A 3,135-nucleotide genomic window follows, 5' to 3' on the forward strand; every position below is an offset into this window, starting at 1 on the left:
GAGACTGTCGTTCTTCCAGTGAACCTGCTTGGCTCCTTTATCAAAGATAAGGTGGTTGAGTGTGTTTGTAGTTGTGGTTGTATCTTCTAATCTATTCCATTGATCTTCGGCTCTGTTTTGATTCCAATACCATGTTGATTTTACTACTGTTGCTTTGTAGTATAATTTCAAGTCAGGGATTGTGATGCCTCCTGCTTTGTCTTTGCTGCTTAGAATTGCTTTTGCGATTCTAGGTCTCTTCTGGTTCCAGATGAAATTTAGGAGTGATTTCTCTAGATCTATACGGTATGTTGATGGTATTTCTATTGGGATTGCATTGAATCTGTATAAGAGTTTTGGGAGAATGGCCATCTTCACAATGTTTGTTCTTCCTATCCATGAGCAAGGGATGTCTTTCCATTTTCTGAGATCATCTTCAATTTCCTTTTTCAGTGTATTATAGTTTTCACTGTATAAGTCTTTCACTTCTTTCGTAAGAGTAATTCCTAAATATTTCATTTTTTTGCTTGCTAATGTGAATAGTCCAGTTTCCCTTATTTCCCTCTCTGTAATTTTGTTGTTTGTGTATAGGAATGCTATTGATTTCTGAGTATTGATTTTGTATCCAGCCACATTACTGAATTTATTTAATGTATCTAAGAGTCTTTCAATGGAGCTTAGGGGGTCTTCTATGTAGAGTATCATGTCATCTGCAAACAATGACAACTTAACTTCTTCTTTTCCTATCTTTACCCCTTTTATTTCTCTTTCTTGCCTAATTGCTATGGCTAGTACTTCCAGTACTATATTAAATAGGAGTGGTGATAAAGGACATCCTTGTCTTGTGCCTGATTTTAAAGTAAAGGCTTTCAATTTTTGGCCATTTAGTATGATGCTGGCTGTTGGTTTGTCATAAATGGCCTTTATTATATTGAGGTAAAGACCATCTATTCCAATTTTCTGTAGAGTTTTTATCATGAATAAATGTTGGACCTTATCGAAGGCTTTTTCTGCATCTATAGAAATGATCATGTGATTCTTATTTTTGGCTTTATTGATATGGTGGATTACATTTATTGATTTGCGTATGTTGAACCATCCTTGCATTCCTGGGATGAATCCCACTTGGTCATGGTGTATAATCTTCTTGATGATTTGCTGGATCCTATTTGCCAATATTTTATTGAGGATTTTTGCATCTGTGTTCATTAGGGAGATCGGTCTATAGTTCTCTTTTTTAGTTGGGTCTTTCTCAGGTTTTGGTACTAGAGTAATATTTGCTTCCAGGAATGACTTAGGAAGGATTGCTTCCCTTTCAATTTCATTGAATAGTTTGAGGAGTGTCGGCATTAGGTCTTCTTTGTATTTCTTGTAGAATTCTGCAGTGAATCCATCTGGGCCTGGGCTCTTCTTGGTGGGTAAGGACTTAATTACATTTTCAATTTCAGTAACCGAGATTGGGTTATTCAACAATTTTACATCCTCTTGATCTAGCTTTGGCACTTCATATGCTTCTAAGAATCTGTCTATTTCTTCTGTATTATCAAACTTTTGAGAGTAGAGGTTTTCGAAATAGGTGTTGATGATCTTCTGTATTTCTATTGGGTCTGTAGTGACTTCTCCTTTTTCATTTCTTATTGCATGAATTTGAGCTTTTTCTTCCCTTTTTTAAATAAGGTTGGCTAGGGGCTTATTGATTTTATTTATTCTTTCAAAGAACCAACTCTTTGATTTGTTGATCCTTTGGATTGTTTTCTTAGTCTCTATTGCATTGATTTCTGCTCTGATTTTTATAATTTCCTCTCTTCTTTTGGCTTTGGGCTTGACTTGCTCTTCTTTTTCTAGCTGTTTGAGGTGTAGCATCAAGTTATTTATTTGTATTCGTTCTGTTTTCCTGATGTGGGAACTCAGTGCAATAAATTTTCCTCTCAGGACGGCTTTCATTGCATCCCACAGATTCCGGTAAGTTGTATCTGCATTTTCATTTTCTTTTAGGTATTGTTTGATTTCTTCTTTAATTTCTTCTGTGACCCACTGATTACTCAAGAGTGTGTTATTCAGTTTCCATGTGTTTGTGGGATTTTTGCAGTATCTTTTATCATTAATTTCTAATTTTAGAGCGCTATGATCCGATAACATGCAAGGGATGATTTCAGCTCTTTTGCACTTGTTTAAATATGTTCTGTGAGCTAATATATGGTCTATTTTAGAAAATGATCCATGTACTGCTGAGAAGAATGTGTATTCTGATGTTGTTGGGTGGAACATTCTGTATATGTCTATCAAACCCATTTGTTCACAGGTATGATTCAGTTCTGTTACTTCTTTACTCATTTTCTGTCTGGTCGATCTGTCCCTTGGTGTCAATGGCGTATTAAGGTCTCCTGTTACAATTGTGTTACTGATAATTTGAGTTTTCGTTTCTGTTAATAATTGTTTTATATAACTGGGCGCTCTGGAGTTTGGTGCGTATATATTTAAGATAGTTATCTCTTCCTCTTGGAGTTTTCCCCTTACGAGTATGTAGTGACCTTCTTTATCCTTTATGGTTATTGTTGGTTTAAAGTTCACGTTGTCTGCAAACAGAATGGCTACTCCTGCCTTTTTTTGGATTCCTGCTGCATGAAGAATTGTTTTCCATCCTTTGACTTTCAGTCTGTGAGTATCCTTCTGGGTTAGATGGGTTTCCTGTAAACAGCATATGGTTGGATTTTGTTTCTTGATCCATTCTGCTAGTCTGTTTCTTTTGGTTGGTGCATTGAGACCATTTACATTAATGGTTATTACTGTGAAATGTTGGTTAATTGTAGGAATCTTAGCTCTCTGCTGTTGCATCTTTATCTTTCTGTTCTGTTTAACTATTTGCTTTGCTTAGTGGTTTTTTCCTTTGTGTATCTAAACTGCCTTTCAATATTTTTTGCAGGGTTGTTTTGGCGTTCATGAAGTTCTTCAGCTGTTCTTTGTCATGGAAGTATCGTATTTCACCATCTATTTTAAATGATAGTTTTGCAGGATATATCAGTCTAGGTTGGAAATCATTTTGCTTTAGGATCTGGAATACTTCACTCCATGCTCTTCTTGACTTTATTGTTTGTGATGAGAAGTCTGCTGTGATTCTGATAGGTTTTCCTTTATAAGTGATCTGTCTTTTCTCTC

The sequence above is a fragment of the Cavia porcellus genome, unplaced genomic scaffold (assembly GCF_034190915.1).
Source record: "Cavia porcellus strain 051 isolate PalLab524CR breed Dunkin Hartley unplaced genomic scaffold, mCavPor4.1 scaffold_7, whole genome shotgun sequence".
NCBI classification, from domain to species: domain Eukaryota; kingdom Metazoa; phylum Chordata; class Mammalia; order Rodentia; family Caviidae; genus Cavia; species Cavia porcellus.